At 41.8% G+C, this 18917-nt stretch overlaps 1 protein-coding gene across 4 annotated transcripts in view; it reads right to left on the bottom strand.

The window, feature by feature from the left end:
• LOC122715972 (lachesin-like) overlaps positions 1 to 18917 on the bottom strand; it is a 312154-nt gene that overhangs the window by 107801 nt on the left and 185436 nt on the right. Inside the window, exon 1 of one of the 4 annotated variants that reach the window (XM_043938613.1) lies at positions 4095 to 4153. The exons of the other annotated variants lie outside the window; for them this stretch is intronic. The gene's annotated coding sequence lies outside the window, so the exon portion shown is untranslated. Of the gene's footprint in view, positions 1 to 4094; positions 4154 to 18917 lie in introns of those variants that run through there. 4 annotated transcript variants of the gene reach the window in all.

Here is an 18917-nt window from a genome sequence, read left to right as displayed (position 1 = left end):
AGTTTTACCATTTATCTTTTTGTTTTCTCCGATTAATCCAAATTTATTATCTCTCCTCTTCCATCAATCTTATCTAAATAAATATTCCCATTCGTTTTTAATTTTATCTTATCGAACCTTATCTCTTATTTACTTATTCATTTTATAATAATTACATATTCGTTTCGTAACGATACGACTTTCGAAGAATATAAAAAAAAAAAAAAAAAAAAAATCAATTTAAATTTCGCCGATTTTCTCTCGTCGTTCGAGGCTCGCACTCGTCTCGACTCGTTTTCTTATCAACTCATCCCAACGAAACGAGCCGAGTATCCGTATCCTCGCGATCGTTATTTGTTGCACGATAACCCCTCGGCTAACTTTTTTCCACGCCATGGAATTGCCCCTCGATTATTGTCATCGTGACAAAAGCGTCGTGGATGCTCGAGGGCGAAAGGCAAAAAAAAAAAAAAAAAAAGAAAGAAAAAAAGAAAAAAAAACGAAAGAAATAACGAGCTCCTCCTCTTCTCTCTCCTCTCCGAAGTTTTCTTTCCGGGACGGCGAAGGAGCCGCCCTTCGAACACGTTCGATTAAGTTGCGTCTGCGAAGGGACGCAAGTCAACAAACTCGAACGGCTCCCGTGATCCTGTTAATACCGGTGGATAGTGGCGCACGGATGAACTATCGTCGCGAGCAATTTCATCGCGAGTAATTCGGAAATGTAGCGTGTAAAATAAAAAAAAAAAAAAAAAAAAAANTAGCGAGACGATTATTCTTTGTCTGGTAGCGTTACACGCGACAGAGCGAAGAAAATAGTTCTCTCCAGAGTTTAGGGAAGAGGATGGGGGAAGAGATGGAGTGGCAAATTTTGATGAACTTGGTCCTCGCGAATTAAGATTAGAGAACCTACCCTTCTCCGTATCTCCAAACGAATCATCAATCTAGCAGACTCGAGTCGTGGCTATGGAAGATCTGGACCGTTATCTCTAAACTAGAATTACGTCATATAAATAATTGGGATGAATTATGCACGATATATATTCGACGATATAACGAAATATCGAATTGAACGAATAATTTGCGAATAAAGATATAAAAAGTATCTCGCTATCTCTTACTTATTTATAATGTACTTATAACGATGCTTTGGTCTCGGATTGGATTAAACATCCAAAGATAATCTTCGAATTGATATATCGATTAGCAAGATAACCACTCATTTTGATCTTTCTAAATCGAAAAGTTATCAAATTTACACGATGCAAATAAACGTATCCTTATTATCTCTATATAGAACCCACAAGGATACATCGCATTATCTCTATAGGATAATTAAATACATCCAATACGATTGGGAATATTTCAAAAGTTGGTCCATCTCTGCCCCATCACTCCCTGGAATTATCCCACGATGATTAATACCCGGGCTTAAATCTTAAAATTGAATTAATTCCACGTGATTATTCTCCTCATCGCTACCCGTCTCTCCCCAAATCCAACTTTGCTCGAGGCCCTCGCTAAGAACCAACTTCGATTTTCATTCCGTCACCGGGAGGGGGGAAACTTCCGGTCCGAACTCGCTTCGTTCTCGTCCGAAGAAAGAACAGGGAAGAAGCCCCTCCCCCCCCTCCTCGGAGTAATCTGTCAGACGCAGAACGCGCGTTAAGAACCGCAAACATCCCCGCTGCGCGAAATCGATCCAACGCCCCCTCCCTCCCTCCCTCCCCCGACAACAGATCAACTCGAGTTTGACAAACTGCATCGATTTCCACGACGCGAGATCGTGACGGACCTAGGCTACGATAGACGATAGGAAGACGTCGAAATGGAGATGGGGAACGGATAGTGGTCGTGGATGAATTCGAGGTCGGCCCATTAGTCGATCTATTAGACGGTGACGTAAAAGTGACCTCGATTCCGTTCTGGAACGAGGCGGAAGCTCCCTGGATCGAAGCTCCTTCGAAATAGATCAGAAATTTTCAACGGAGGAAAACTGGGAGATAACTGGGAGCGTATAAGATCGAATTTCTCCAATTTCCTTCGATTTCGGTTAAAGGAATGATTCTCTCGTACAATGAGAATCAGTTTTATTCGCTTATCGTTTTAGTCCGTTGATATTTCACTTCGGAGTGAGAACGCCGACGGGGGAGGGGGAAATGTTAAACGGTGAATCGACGAATCGGGGAAACTAAAATTGAATGGCTCGAAATTTAGTTCGGATTTATTTGGATTGGAGATTATTTGGTGAGAGGATAAAAGAGGATTTTGTTTGAAATTTTGGAGGGATCTTTGATTTATTTTATTAAGATAATGGTGTAGTGAATGAAAGAAACATTTGAAATTCGATTCTTCGTTCAATGTTTCGGATTAATATTTCTCTGATTCGTCGAGTCGTCTCCGATCAAAGATCAAAGATCATTTTTCTCTTGAATCATTAATTTTAATATCGAAAGATTGGCAAAATTGTACGAAATTTGATGAATGAATTTTGTAACTTTTAAGGTAAATTTCGATAAAATGGAATAAACGAACAAATGAAAGAATATTTTAATTTAAAAAAATTAATTTTAACATTAATCCGAATTTAATCGCTCGTCACTATTAAGATTATATTTTACGAACAATTTTATCTGAATCGAGAAGGAAGGTGGAGGAGAAGGAGGAGGAAGAACCAGAGAAATATTAATCGCATTATTTCTACTACGATGACGCTGACTAAATATTTAAACAGGCGGAGGAGAACGATTAAAGGAGTAATCGCGCAGGAATTTTAACTATAGAAATAGCGAACAGCTATTTTGATCGTTGCAAAATAAACGGGAGAACGATCGTTTCCAAGTTGTTCAACCAGATAGATCACCAACAATTTCGTTATTTTGCACAGCTTATCTATCTATGTATTATATATGATCGCACGAGTGTAAATACTAATGTATCGGTGGCTTCCACGTTGCATTTATATCGTAAATTAACAGACGTGATATTAATTATTACGATGTAAAGCGCAGAGAGGCCAGTTGATCGGGCATTGGAAATCCGGCAAATGTTATTGACACGCGATGCAATTACATCGCTTATTGGCATAGCTTATTACAGAGATCAGAGGAGAGAAAGTGAGGATAAAATTGGGGGTGAAGTCGGAAATAAGTGGGGGAAAAAAAAGTACACTGTGGAAAATGTACGAAGGAAAAGAGAAATTTTGTTTTTATATTTCGTTCGAATTTCTATGTTACGCGTATTTATCCACGTGTGCTGTTAAAAAAGAAAGAAAGAAAGGGAAAAAAGAAATGAAAGAAAACAAAAATAAAAAGAAAAATATAGTGCACACTCCATCGATAGGAAAAAACGTGATGCTCCACGTTTTATTCTATTTCGTTACGTTGATTCGCGAATAACGTTGTAATACTGTTAGAGGTAAACAAATTGTACCGCGTATTTACGCGACGAGGAGAGGAAAAAAAAAAAAAAACGAACGATAATCTACTATTTGTTTGTTCCACATATTTGAACTCGAATAATATACTCGATGATCATCGAATTACCATTATGAAATTGCCGTTATAAAATTATCGATCGCTAAATGATGCAGGAAAGGAATAGATAATGGTTACCTCTTATCTAAAGGAGGAAAATATTGATCGCGACCGATTCCTGACCGAATTCTCGAGCACGAGGAAATACGTTTAACCGTGATGAACGTGGTAATTATTAAAAAATTCAAAGTGCAATCGGTCGTTTAGTAGATTGGTTCATTTATTTAACTTGATTGTTATTAGAGAAGAGAGTGAAGAAATTATTGAAGAAATTATTGAAGAAATTTAAGTTGCTGTTACGGATATTAATTATTAGATGCCTCAACTACCATCTAAGCTTGTTAATTAATTAAAATCTACTAAACAATTCTCAATTTATCAACTACAATCCTATTATAGATGCTTCCTATTATTATAAACACGATCTTTCCTTTCATATTCTTTCTCCAATTAATTTTTAGATACTAGAAACACGCACAAATATCGTTATCTTTCTATTACGCGAATCTCAATCTTAATTTAAAAAATTTTATTCGCTCTATCCCTTATATCGTCGAATAAAATAAATAAACGATCACTTACTTCGCTCTGCTATTCCTCCTTCCCGTATAAATTTTCTTTCCAACTGTTAAAGAAAAATTTTCTTCCTACACGTGAACTCAGGTTTTCTCGTGGCGGATCGATCGAGGACTGTTTCGTTAATGAGTCATCGATACGCCTCTCCAGATACCCATCTAATGACTCATGAGCGTCTTGTCAACAAGAGGCTCGTCGATCGACTTCCAAACCTGAAACACCGCCTCTCCAAACAAAACAAACGCTTTCCAATAATCCTCCTCGTCACACGGTTTTGTCCGGAAAGTTGAGGACACAGGCGATAAATATGAGGAATCGGGGGGAGTTGAGGAAGACTGGTGAGAAAAGGCGACGGTTCGAATCACGACGAATGGACGTAAAAAAGAGAGAGAGAGAGAAAGGAAAGAAAAAAAAAAGAGAAAAAAAGGAAAAGGAAAAAATTACTGACCTCTCAGATCCACTTGGATTCCAAACGCGGACTTACGCCACCCTCGCGACCCATTACGTCCGTACTCTCTTCTATAGTTTTTTCCAAGTTACCGTTCGAACTTATTCCCTCGATTCTACTGATCGTCGCACTTCTAACCTGATTTACAGATGTCCCTTGCAGGATTCTAAAAGAGTGGTTCCCAATATTTTTGCCAAAGTATTTTTGCAATTTTCTACTTCCACCCGAATATTTTATATTAATGTGATTTTAAAAATGAAATAATAGATCAGAATTTCTGTAAATTATTACTGTAAATTAGATAAATTAAATCTCGATCATTTTCTTTGAGAAATATCTCGAGTAAAATAAAAATAAGAATTTAGAAAAAAGAAAGATTTTTTAGATTTAGAACAGATATTATGTTAAAATGAATTTTAAAAATTGTCTAAAAACTTGCGTTAATTTTTCATCAAAGATCGGTCCGACTCGATTCATTTCATACGAATACGATTCAATTTATACATCAATCATCCGACAACGAGCAATTCGCACAATAATTCCACTAATTCCTCCTTCAATTTATAATTTTTCGTTCGAATAATCGAGAGAGTTCGCGTTTAGATTTCGAATAAATACATAACGCGTTCGAACCAACTGCATTTCCATCTCTATTTCCATTCGCAACAGATGTTCGTGCAATTAGAATCACGTTCCAAAACGTTAATTTAAATAATAATGGTTACATTTCACTCAACGTCAAGCGACGTTTGACGAAAATCCCTCCCCCTCGATAAAATTCCAATTGTGATTTTCAATTTTCAAATTTGATTCGCGTCACGAATCACGCGAGGCCGCGAGATTGATCACGATCTATTAATAGATCAAGTAGTGGAAACCAACCGGGTAAAGCGCAATCCTCCAACGTATCATTTTCACTCCCACGGTATTAAGACGTCGTTATCGTTTTTCGAAACCCACCCTCCTTCCCCCCCTTGGATTTATCATTTGTTCCGGCTATACCGTGCCAAGCGGCAATAAAACTCGAGATTCTACGATTGGATATCCGTCCATTGACGGTTCTCGGCACCGTTTAACCGACCGTTCCTTTTCCACACACACACACACACACACACACGCACCCTTCTTTCCACCCCTTTAACGCGAAACGGATATACGTCGACCGGATACTCTCGATGATCCGGCAAAATCTGGCGGTGTTAATTAGCGAAATAAATTGGCCACGAACGTTGTTAATCGGCAGGATCACGCGCGCCACATAAGAGGGCGGAACAGGGAGAGATGGTTACGATATTCGATTGGAGGGAGGGGGATAGGTGGTTGGTGGATCGATGAAATCCAAGCGTTCGATGCTTCCCCGTTTTCTGTCGGCCGCGTGCAACAGCCGGTTAATGGAATTGATCGGTGCCGGGCACCGAGAGAGGATATCTCTGGCAATTAATCAAATTATTAAGCCGCGTGCGGTGCGTCGAGCCGCGTGTTGTTCCGCAAATATCCGCGCGACGACGGAGGCGTGAACCGCTGATAAAGAGCGATACGCGGCCCGTTCGAATCACAATTGATAAGGGATTTCGCGTTCAATTCTTCCTGTCCTTCTTCTTCTTTTCTTTTTTTTTTTTTCATTTTCTTCTTGCGAGGTTTCGTTAAAAAATATAGGACGATATAATCAATGCTCGCTCCGTTAAGCGTATAAAGTTAGCCGTGTCGAGCGATCGAAAATTATGAATTGACGTTCGTTCGTCCATTCTCGAGAATTTTAATTTAAGAATTTGAATGTTAAAAAAGGATTCGAGGATTCGAAAATTTCCAAATGAAATGGGACGAGTGACATTGGGGAAATTCCACGCGACGAGTATTGAAAAATATCTTAAATCGAGACGAAGATATATAAAAATATATCCGATGCAATATCAATTTTAGATCTGACTAATTGAAACGGATAAAATAATTTCAATCTTCTTTTCCTTTCAAATATAACTTTTCAATACGATAAAGCAAATTTCAATTACTCCTATCGCGAAAAATATTTATATATATACCGAAAATCGAGCATTCAAAAAAAAAAAAAAAAAAATCTTCAAATTTCCAAATCGAAACGAAAATTTCCTTTCGAAAAACGAATTTTACAATTTTAGATCTGACTAATAAAATAATTTCAATCTTCTTTTCCTTCCAAATGTAACTTTTTAATACGATTTCAATTACTCCTATCGCGAAAAATATTTATATATACCGAAAATCGAGCATTCAAAAAAAAAAAAAAAAAAATCTCCAAATTCCCAAATCGGAACGAAAAATTTCCTTTCGAAAAACGACACGAATCCACGCGAAATTTCATAACCTGCTCGTCTCCCCGCTCTTCCCACGCCGCGGCGAGAGAATAGATATTTATAACGCGGCACGCGTCCTGAAGGAGAGATTTCGGGAGATGCGGCGAATATGCGATCAGGCACGGTTCCAGAAGCGATCTCGCTCGTCCGTTCCGTCGAGGGAGAGGGAGGAAGGGGGAGGGGGAAGGGAAGCGAGTCGAGGTGTCGAATAATGGGCTGAAAGGGATCCCTTTGGGCGGAAGGAACAGGGAGAGATTGGGGCGGCGTGTCGCGAGGAGAGTGACAGCATAAGCTGCTCGTGGAACGCGTCTGCTCGCGTTCGCGAAATTGCCAGTAGCAGAAGCTTTCCAAGGAGTCTGAAGGAGAACGGGAGAACGGGGAAGATGGCGCGGCATCGCGCATCTGCAACAGATAGAAGACACTTTAGCCGATACGTTGCGCGCCAAGTCGTTGACGTTTCCAGGATCGATCCGCTCCACGGGGATAATTCTTGGGGACGCGTCGTCGACGACGACGACGACGACGACGACGACGACGGGTATTATTTGCTTTTAAGGGAATCGCCATCGATATGGATTCCGTTCGAACGAACACGGACAGGCGCACTCCTGTCGATACGATCGGCTCTCTCGTGCGATCGGTCGCGTGCGGGTTTCATAATGAAATAACTCGAACGGGAAAAGTATCTCTTTGTTCGCGGTAAAGAGCTTAATTAATCGGACGATAGGTTAATTTTTTTTGAAAATTTGAAAAATTGAAGATGAATTATATATACGAAAAAATAATATAGTTTCAATTTTATGATTTCTTTTATAATTGTTTTAAACCTTTGGAATTTATTTTTAACCACGGCACAGATCGAACGTGCGTAACACGATTGATTCGTCGTTAGGAAGCGATAGGAAGATCGAGTTAGAGAGAGAGTCGAATAATTATTTCCGGATCGATCGGATTCGTTGTTAATTCGATATCCCGAATATTCTTCCTCCGGCGCATAGATCGTTTATTTAATCTTCTCGAAACACGGGTATGGTCGGTAAAGCGGAAAAGCGTGAATTCCACGGGATGCGAGGATATCAAACTCGAATAGAAATGGAAATCAACGCGAGGAATACGGGTGGCACGTTAAAAGGGGAAATTTTTATAGCGGGGGTCCGAATAACGATCTCGACACACACACGCGCGCGCGCGCGCGCGTTGCACACACAGCGAATCTATTCCGCATCATTTGACTTCACGTAATACCCTGTACCCTGTCGGATACGCGATCCGATCTTTGTAACGCGCCTGTCCATCCATTCACCCGTCCAACACGTATCCCAAGATGTATGGACTCTTGAAAGTGCATCGAGCCGCGTCGCTATTAATAAGCCGCAAGCATCGAACCCGCGCACCCTTAGAAATGCATCCTGTGAAACTGGAACAACCCCTCTCCCCCTCCCCTTGGCGCGCCCTACCTTGGATCCGCTTCCTCTTTTTCACTCTCTTTTCCCCCTTTCTTTCTTTCTTTTTCACCAACTTCGATGCTAAGTCGTCTCGATCAACTTCTTCCCCCGAAGAAATTGGAGGACTTTGCTGCGAGAATGGAAAGTCATTTAGTAGCGACTTTGGGGGAAATTAAATAGAAAAAAAATCGTTTGTGAAATTATTGCCTCGATTGAAAAAAAAAAAGAAAAGCGCTAATAGAAGAAGAAATTATATTTTCGCGTACAAGTTACTGAGTCGAGAGAGATCTTTATTTCTTTAGTTTTTTGAATTTGGAACTATTGGACGATATGCATCGAGGACAGCAATATATCTTTCGATAATAATAAAGTTATCTTGAGTATCGAGTCACAAAAAGTATTTTTAAAATCTTACTCTCACACATTTACACGACTTGTCAGTAAGAAAGGAATCCGGCATTCATAATCGGATGAAACAAATTAAAAAAATTAATGAAAAATCATAAATTCCTCTTTCGATATTTGCGAATAACTAACGTGCCGTTAAAAGTTTCTTCTTCCCGTTCGACAATTCGAGAACGACGTCCCTTCTCAAAATCCGCAAGATCTCGAAACTCGAGGGTAAACGGTATCAGAAGCGCCACTCCTTTATACAATTTCAGAAGAAAGGTACATTAGGGCGAAAAAATATCTAGAAGTAAGTAGCCGCATAAATCGCCCGCGGCGTGCCGGTACAATGCGACTTTCAAGCGTATGCCCGCTCGCTATCGCCCAATAACTCCCGTCCTTTCATATCTTGCCAATAATTCGTCCTCTAGCCAGCGGCGGATCAGAGAGAGAGAGAGAGAGGATAGGCAGAATAGGACAGAGGGCGTTTCCCTCGGCCCAGGGAAATTTATCCAGCAGATAAAAATGTCTGTTAGAGTTTATATAGGGAACGGTGAGATTTCAATAAAACCCTCGATTGTAAAGTACAGATAGAGGAGGCCGTCCGGACGTTACACGGGTCAGTGAAGCTCAAAGTCGAACTCTCTCTCTTTCTCTTTCTCTCTCTCTCCCCCGTCCCCTCTTTATCGTCTCTTTCTTGCGGAGGGTGCCTTCTCTCCGAGACTCTCACCCCGTCTTTCTCCATCCTCGAACACAGCACAGACATCCGCGACACGCCCTCTATGCAACGTCGTGTCATCGATACGTGAGCAGTCTTTTGTCTTTTTTTTCTTTTTTTTTTTTTTCGGCGGAGAATCATCTCTCCACAAGTTTGGAGAGTTGCAACGTTTGCTCGGGGAAGGATGGAGGATCCACCACGGGCGAACCTCGGCCACACGAGACCGGAGCGTGTTGTTTCTGTTTGTCGAGGAGAAGAGAGCGATGGTTGGAAAAGTGGGCGGTCGTGTCGTTGGTGGAATTTGTTTGATTCGAGAAACGTTTACTTTTGAAAATGTGGAGGATTTGGAACGGGACGCGACCTAGTTTAATGGGAATTCTATTTACAATCTGATTTCTTTTGTTGGCTCGCCGGATTCGATCGAACGTTTTTGAATATCGATGTAACACTTTGACGCTATTTCCTTCTAACTGTCGAATCCTTTCTTTCTCTTATTCCGTTCTTGTTATCCTCCCGTATTCTTATTTTTCCCTCCTCCCCTCGGATACATCCCATGGAATTTTTCTTGCGCAACTTCAAAATAAAAAAAATATCGTAGCCAGTTTTTTGTATCGAAATTCGTCGAGAAAAAAAAAACAAAAGAAAAAGAAAGAAAATTCTTCACGAAGGAAGGGAATAATACACAATTTAATAAACTAACTCGTTCTCTCGATCCTCGCGGCAATATCATAACTCAGAAGTGAATTTTTGCTCCACCAATCCAGATTGCGTCCATTACTTTGAGTAATGTTAAAGAAGTTATCAAGGTAGTAGAGAGAGAGAAAGATAGTCGATGTCATTCGTCATTCGAAAAATCAATAAAGAAAGACACGGTCGATCGCGTTCGTGGGGCAGCTTTCTCCTCCAATAGCGCAGTAACCGTTCAAACAGCCCTCGAACACGTGGTCGTCGCTGTTCAACGTGGCGAGCCTTGAATCAGCCCGCTGGCACTATCAATCCTGGTGGCGCGTCCGCTTTAAGACCAGCCATAAAGACCGAATCGGGCGATTTAACCGAAGACTTCCGCTCGTGGGACGCGCTTGTTGCCTCGCGTCACGCTCAACGACCGATCGAAACCGACGATAAAAACGGATATTTAAGGGGAATTAAACGAGCGAAGGTTTACGAGGGATGGGCTTCTTCTCGTTACCGCGTAATGCGTGGAAAACGAGGGTGAAAAGTATGTACGGTTGTTTTCACGGTTCAACAGAGTTGTTGGAACGAAAGAGATCGTTCTTGGGAATTGTTAATTTTCAGGTTTAAAGGTGGATGGGATGGATAAGGTGACGGGTTGGAAGTAACTCGATCCACGTCGTTTCTCTTTACGATCGTTTGGTCGATGGTGCTTCCGGGTGAAATTTCTAGAATGACGTTGTCCAAAAGGATAATTGTCTCGTTCAAGAGAGATTGAAATTCCTCCTCTTGTAAAATTGTTCCTCGTTTAACGGACATCACACTTGATGGATAACCTGATTGATAATCGCATATTCACGACGATATATATATGCAGTAATATTGTAAAATGAAATTGACGAACATTCGTCGATACTGTATAAGCAGAAAACGATCGTGCCACGATTGGCAAAAAATATTTGAGTTGTTACCGATTGTGCTTATAATACTTATTACCAAAGTTGGCACCAGAGAAACCAACTTTTCGAGAAAAATTTTTCATTTCTTAGAAATATCGGTAATAAAATTAACTATCCAATTTTTCGAATAACCGATCGATCGACGATATATCGAGAAATTTCTAACATCCAAGGATTGATCCACGCGTATACTCGATACGCGTGACGAGGTCGCGCGAGAAGTGGATAATTAGTACGACCGATCCGAATAGTCTCACGCAGGATTAATTACGTAGGCTGCGATGTCCGTGCGCGCACACATACACAGCTGAACACATATAAATATTACACGTAACACGTGACAGTGTCGGGATCGGCGCGCGTACACACGCGTTACATACACGTATACCGCGTCCCTATATGACCATCCATCTAGTTATAGACACGGGAATACGTCAATTTGTGGCCCAATGTGTATCCCGTACGTGACTAAACAAACTTTCGACCCAACACGCCCCCTCCGGTACACGTACGTTCCGACCACCGCTTAGCATTATCGGTCGAAGAATGACGAAACTACGCTACACCGCTCCTCTCGCGTGTACACGTTGGCTCATCCAACTGGTCCACAACTTTTTCCAAACACACAAACGCACCTGTGCCAATACGAAGCAACGCACAAGTATCGAATGCTACGAAATCGAGTTTCAACCCATAGCGTGTTCAACGTAGAGAGAGAGAGAGAGAGAGAGAGAGAGAGAGAGAGAGAGAGAGAGAGGAACTATGCGGTATTCCGCGCGGTTCTATTTGGTGGTGTGTCCTACACGCGTTTTCCTAAGGCGAACGCTGTGTACTACGTAGCACGAATGAAACTAGGGATGGAGGGAGAGTAGCGTGTATACGCTGGACCAACGGCAGTTTAGACCACGATTTATAGGGCATTAAACCAACACGCGGCCACCGCTCGTTCCGAACTCTTCTAGGCGCGGGTATAAATATCACCCCCTCCCATTTCCGCAAGATTATTCTCCGGCTTCCGTGGCCGGGATATTTTCTTAGCCCCGAATCGATGAAATACGCGTTGCGCCCTCGAAATATTTCACGGCTCTTTGAATTTACTACTTTTTCGTCTACAATTTCTTTTCCTTTTTTTTTTCTTTTCCTGAATTTATTTGTATGATGAGAATATCCGATTGGAATCACGCGTGTCGTTCCGTTGATCGCTGCCCCGATACCGCGCTTTTCATCCCATTTTGTACAATACAATCGAGTATCAATTTTTTCGATTTTCTCTCGCGACGTGACACGAGATTTTATGAAACGACGATTTTATCGGTACCGGTCTTGATAATAATAATAATAATAAACAAGCAATTCATTTCTAATGTATGGGGGGAAAAAATGGATCGTCGCAGGAAAGAATACGTTCGTGAAACGAAACATTTCGATAGATGATGAAACGAAAGGGAATCGTCAAAAATTTTTCGACATTGTTTCGATGATATGTACAACGGCTTAAAGGGCGAATTAGGATGAACGCGCGCGAAACTATCCACCCCTCCTCCGCCCCCAACGTGACTCGCAGCAATATCCCGACTAAACAGAGAGATACAACGGTTCGATTTGGATCAAAGTGGACGCAAGTGCGTTTGACCGACAACGATAACAAATAACGATCCGAGGCTTAGAGAGACCGGTTTCCCTTGATCCATCATATCGATCCATATCGATCTCTCTTTGCGCTGCTCCTTCTTTACGATCCCGTCCCTTCCGCGTACCGATGCCGCTCATCGATTACGACCTCTCTCTCTTACACACACTCTCTCTCTCTCTCTCTCTCTCTGCTCGCTAGATTAGAATTCTTATATACGTTCAAGATGGAAAATCGATCGCCACGGGGGAAGTAGATTCCCGTGACTGTTACAGGCCACTTTTATAGCCTCGTATCTCGAAGATATTTACAATATAGGAAAGACAATCTTCCGTCTAACCGTCAGCCAATCATAAAACGTCTAAAGGCTTCCCTTTATTAAACGATAATAGTTATCGCGCCAGGCCATGAAACTCGTGCTCGCTCCACATTCGCTCGTTTCGTTCGCTTCTTCATTCAATTTTCTTCATTGTCCGCGCGAATTCCATTCCCCCCTGTTTTCCCCTCCTCCTTTCCCATTTCGAGAGGAAGTAGGCGCGTTGATTTTTGCAAGAGCGCGTATCCTTTATTTCGCCCGGTTGTGTACGGTTTTGCGGATACAAAAAAATGTATGGACCCCCTCCATCCCATCGAAGAGAAAGAAAAGAGAGAGAGAGAGAGGGAGAGAGAGAGAGAGAGAGAGAGAGAGAGAGAATGGAACAAAACGAGAGAACAGAAGAAAAAAAAGAAAAACGGTAAAAATTGATCCTTCAAATCGCGTGCAATTCCACGGGAATGCTGTTTGTTTGTCGCGCGTGAGCGCACAAGAGAGGACCGACCGAGCGCTATTCCGAAAGGGAAAACAGTAAACGGTTCTCACGCGGGCGTCCACTTGCGAAAAAAATGTTCCCTCTCCCCCTTCCTCCTCCCTCTCCCCCCACACAAAAACGTGTGTTATTCTTGCGCCGCCTCGAGGTAAACTCGTTACCGGGGCTCCACGGACGATCGCACGGTTTTTTCGCTCGTGGCCGCTTGATACAGCAATTACGATGAGGCAAACACGCGATAAAACTCTTTCGCCCGACTTTTTGTTCCCCGTGGACAGAGAGAGAGAGAGAGGGAGAGGGAGGGAGAGAGCTGTCTGCGTTCGAATACACGCGTGGAACGAATGATAAAAGGGGGAAGGGGATGACTCCCCGTTCCAGACGCATCTCCCCCCTCTTCCTCCGATCCTTGGCTTGTTTGCACTGCGAGAAACCGGTCGTTTCCCCTTCCCCACCAAATAGAATTTCAATCTGGGGAATGTAATCGTTGAAATTCGCGGGATCCTGAATCGCATCGATGCAAGTTTCATGCCGCGCTACGGTGCTATCGATCGATCCACCCTCCGCGAGAATAAATCGTCCTTCGATTTATGAACCGCTTCAATCAAATTTTGATTAACGCGGTTCCTCCTTCGGATCACGGATCGAAACTGCGGGATATATATCTTCCCCGCGGACGGGTGCATCGTCTGACAATTCCATCACGGTATATCTCCTTCACCCGATATTTCCCATTTTCATTGAATTTCGAAGCCGATTTCGCTTCGAATTTACGGAACCCTTTACAGAACTCTTACTCCTTCTCTCTCTCTTCTTTTCTCCCCCTCTCTTATTCTTTCGGAAAGCTTAAATCCATCGAGCTCCTTAGCCTTTGAAGTTTCTTCCGAAGGAAGAACCTCTTCTCTTCGGGTTCCGAGTCGAGAAAGGAACTCGAATTACCCGACAACTTTTTAGATCCGATATAATTTTGAGCAACGCGGGGCACAAAGAGTCGAATGGAAGGAATCTTTTGCCTCCTTCCAAGTGTATTTACCGCAAACACGTATCTCGAATGGACGGTTCCCGGGTGCCGAGATACGTGACGCAAGTAACGAGAACCGAGGCTTTTCCAGAGGAGGCCGGAGATGAGCGAGAGCCCGATGACGAGTCGTATCCGAGGGCATTCACGCGATGCGGCCCCCGTGGTAGTTGTGCAACGTGGTTGTTTCCGCGACGATCACGGTTCGTCGAGCCCCAAAGAGCCGCCCCTCTTTCCGGCCAAAATCGAATCTTACGAATTTTCAACCAGTTCCACCACTTTCGCCGCCCCTCCCTTCCTCGAAAACGCAATTTCGAGAAACGCGTGACTTTACCACCGGTGCCATTCCGGGCGAATTTTTCGAAATTGCACCTTTGTCCCGTCTAATTCATCCGATTTGTTCGAGCCCTTTGTGCGAGATTTCTCTCTTGGATCTCTTCTCTCTGAAATTGGTCAATATCGGTCACTTAAGGAAAAAGCAAGTTTGAAAGCAAGCTTTTTCCAACAAGCAATCTTTTCTCCCCGCGACTTAAATATTTATGTTGCGTTATGAAATTCTTAAAAATCTGGCAGACTATTATTGTTACAAGATACAAGGATCGATGGTGGATTTTAAGGCACCTTGTTGCGCCCGACAATACGATCACGAATCGTATTCAAAAATCAATCGATAGAATCCTAAAAATAAAACTCATTCCATTTAACTCGTTTTATTTCGTCCTGCAAGAATCTCCGATCAAACAGCAGAGAATGGAAAAACGGCGAGGAAGGAGTGGAACAACGGTAAATTTCTCCGCGAAATTGAAGTACAGGACGACTTAAAGTTCATCCAGATAAGGGCGAAGGATGTCGCGGAAGATATATACGTTGGTGCAAAGATTGCTGGAAACGAGACGAGTCTGGAGCGGTAGCGTGGAATAAGCTAAACGCATCCCGTGCAGAATGAAAGGGACGTAGGAACGCGAGGGTGGCCGCGCCCCGGATGGTGCTGGTGTCCGTGTGTGTTTCAGACTCCATTACTCGAATTGGAGTGGGAATACCGGTCGGTCCCTGCACACGTCCCCCATATTTCGGACAAACGTTCGCGCCCATCGGCTAGCGTCGTCTTCCTTGCCTTTACTCGCCAATAAGAATATAGCCGGTCGTCCTATTTTCCACTGTGTCTTCCCTTGTACCTTAACTCCCTCCCCCTTTGCTATTCTCGGTATTCCACACGGTTTTCCTGCAAACTATCTCTCCTATCTTCCGACCAGATCTCGCATTTCTCTACGTTCTCCTCCTCCTCCTCCTCTTCTTCTTCCTCCTTTTGTTTCTTCTTTCTACTATTTCGTTTCGTGGAAAATAAATTCTTTTCGTGGATGGAGGGGGACGTTATAATAGTCGAACTTTCCTCAGTCACCAAGGGGTAAGTAGAATCTCGAAATTAATTTAAAAGATGGTAACGCGTGCACGCCGCTGTGTATGTTTGGATGCGTGAAATGACCGAGGAGAGAAGCAACGGTGGAGAAATGAACGAACCCTGGACACCGTGGGGGTTCGTTACTTTCGCCCATTGACCACGCTTCCCTCAATTTTATCCCTGCCCTCGTTCTCCGCCTCCTCGAATTTCCGTTGCAAACTTCCTCCTTACGGAGAATTTCCAAGATTCTTCTATATCACTTCCCCGTCTAATCTTTTCCAACCTTCTCCGTGAAAATACGAGCGTATTTGTACGTGTATGTGCAGAGATACGCATGTAGGGATAAGAATTTTCGAAAAGTTATCCTTTTATGACGAAGATAATTTTTTAAATTATTTACAACGTGAATTTTGCGTGGAATGCCTTTTCTCGTTCTTTTGAAAATATTAAGAAATGTTTGAAACGAAAGTGAAATGGACGTGTGATTATTTAAGAAAATATTAAGAAAACTACTTGTAATTGATTATCTTATCAAATTGGTCATTTTTCACATCATACTCATAAAGCGCATTCTTTTTAAAAAACCATTCGTAATAAAAATTTGGATATTCAGTATTTATATTTATATTACTGGATTATTATTAAATAAGATTATTTTCTCTCTTGCTATCAATATCTCCCTCTATTCCCTCTTATACGGATCACAGATATATCTAAAAATTAACGAGATCTCCATCAACGTCGAAAGTCTGGCAAAACCTGGTTACTTCCTCTTCTATCGTTCTTTCCTCCTCCAAATTAAATTCCAATCGATCAACGATTGACATTAAAACCAATTTCCACTCTTTCGGAAGGCGAGACTCGCGTTAAAGGGGTTTCGATGTCGAAACTTGCGAAACAACTCGGCCCCAGAGCTGACGTTAAAATCAATTAATAGACAGACCGTTTTCATTATGATTTCATTGGGTTGGCTCCGGGATAGGATATCGACCTTATCACGGATCTCTCGCCCCGCTTACGTTTCTCTCCCCTCATCTCTGGCTTCCGGTTACTGCAATATATCGGAGACACGGAGCGCAAATGAAACGGTTTCCTTCGAAACCGCCCTAAGAAATGTATACACACACACGAATTCGTGCATTCGTGTTGCTCTAATTCCAATTTCTGGCCTCGCTACCCTTCGCTCGAATTTAAAGAGACGTCCGTATAGGGGAGGGAATAAGCAGGGGAAAAGGTTGATACAGGTCCTTTGCAGTCGGTGTGTATACAACGTTCGACTTTTTAAATTTTTTAGCATACCGTTGGAACTCGATCGAGCGCGAAATTATGCAAATGAAATTAAAATTGAAATTGTTGTTATACTTTTCACGTATTGATATTTTTAGGGATGAGCTTTATTCTTCTATTCTATCCACTTTTTTCTCCTTCTTTTTAAATTTTTCTCGCACGGCAAGGAAGTGGAGTAGATTCTCGATCTTTAAATTATTTAAAATTACACCAATTCGGAGATTTGTAAAAGAATTGGTGTCCAAATATACTACCGATGAATGATACGCGAGATGATGAATGGATAAAAAACGAAAGTCTGGAAATTGAAATTGAATTCGTTATGGAGCGATGCTCGATTATTCAAAACGTTAGAATTGATTTCACGTTTCCTGCATTATGCAGGTACTCGGGTGCACGCGAGCATATTGCGGTGGTTTGGCGTAAGCGGGGCGCGGGTTCGTCTGTAAAAACCGAGAAGTAATTTCGCGTTGAACGAGGCGGAGGGAGCTTTTATGCTGGAAGGATTGCCATTTTCGCGGTCGAATTTAATTTCAACGTTGGCCACATCAACGGGAATAACAATATATATATATGAGCGATACGAGGATTTACATTACCCTCGTGATTAATTATTAATCGAAATAGAGGGAAACATTATCGTAAAACGAAATTAGCCCCGTCCACGTTGATTTGTGTCACGCCGCGATCATCTCTCGATTAAACGTTACAATATCGCGAGAATGCCGTTCGTGCGAAGCGAGAAATTTCCGTCGGTCCAACTGCATCGCGTTCCAAGATCGCCCTCTAATTAACTGTTTAACAGGATAATTGATCAAGAATTGATCATTACGCGCTATTTTGCAGATTATAATTTGACGAATAAGTCTGAGAATCGTCGTGTAAATTATTTTGAGATTCATCATTATTTTTATCCATTCATCGTATCATTCATCCGGTAGTATATTTGGACACCAACGAAATTCTCTTACAAATCTCTTAATTTTAAATATTTTAAAGATCGTGTTTAGAATAGTTCTCATCGTATTTTATAGTTTTATTAATTGTTATCGTTACGTTGAAATAACTTAAAGCAACGTGAAATTATAATACAGTTTCATTTTACTTTAGTTCGACAATGATTCTCATTATTCATCGATATTAATATATTTCTCGTTTTCGCAAATTGATCATATCTATAATATAATAAATATATAATATTTTATAAAGAATACTCTATAACGAATTAATTTATTTTAAAATCTTCTTCATTTTAACATATTATTTTCTTGCACGTATAACAACATCTTCTATTTATTTTTGCAACACGCCCATCTGAATCACTCTACACAAAAAGTTGTGCAAAAGTCTCAAGGGTACGCATACATCATTATCTCGTCAGTCTTACCTCTTTCCAAGAAAGCGTGTAACAGCTGGAGTGAATTGAGAGGTCGGGATAGGCTCGAGGATGTTATCGCTTCAAGGAAAAGAGACAGACGAGGTTCCTTCTTCGATCGTCGTCGAGCCGGAGGATTCATTGGAATTACGGGTGGAGAATGGAAGAATCGTGGGAGTGTAAAGATTCAATCCTGAAATACTTTCGCGAGTAGTTATAACACCGGTGTTACACCGATCGATCGAATCTTAATAAGGCCGATTCCGCTATATATTTCAATGGAAGGGAATGGATAATGCCTATAATCGCGTGTAAAATAAATAAAGCGAATGATAACGCGACTGGTTCGATATTTTCG

This window comes from Apis laboriosa, unplaced genomic scaffold (genome assembly GCF_014066325.1).
Source record: "Apis laboriosa isolate Shangri-la unplaced genomic scaffold, ASM1406632v1 scaffold40_cov151, whole genome shotgun sequence".
Taxonomy (NCBI): domain Eukaryota; kingdom Metazoa; phylum Arthropoda; class Insecta; order Hymenoptera; family Apidae; genus Apis; species Apis laboriosa.
Note: the sequence above shows the minus strand (reverse complement) of the source record. Positions and strands in the feature narration are given on the sequence as shown.